The sequence below is a fragment of the Arachis duranensis genome, chromosome 3 (assembly GCF_000817695.3).
Source record: "Arachis duranensis cultivar V14167 chromosome 3, aradu.V14167.gnm2.J7QH, whole genome shotgun sequence".
In the NCBI taxonomy this organism is placed as follows: domain Eukaryota; kingdom Viridiplantae; phylum Streptophyta; class Magnoliopsida; order Fabales; family Fabaceae; genus Arachis; species Arachis duranensis.
Window position 1 is genome coordinate 63,209,605 of NC_029774.3, and position 313 is coordinate 63,209,917.

The window sequence follows — 313 nt, forward strand, 5'->3', positions numbered from 1 at the left end:
GGTCTTCCTCACTAGGATTTTCGTCCTCCTCCTCCCTAGTGCATTCGGCCACTTTGACTAAATCAATGGCCTTGCACTCTCATTTTGGATTCTCTTCTGTATTGCTTGGGAGAATACTGGGAGGAGTTTCAATGACTTTCTTACTCAGCCGGCCCACTTGTGCCTCCAAATTTCTAATGGAGGATCTTGTTTCATTCATGAAACTGAAAGTGGCCTTTGACAGATCAGAGACAATATTGGCTAAATTAGAAGTGTTGTGTTCTGAATTCTCTGTCTGTTGCTGAGAAGATGATGGATATGGCTTACTATTACT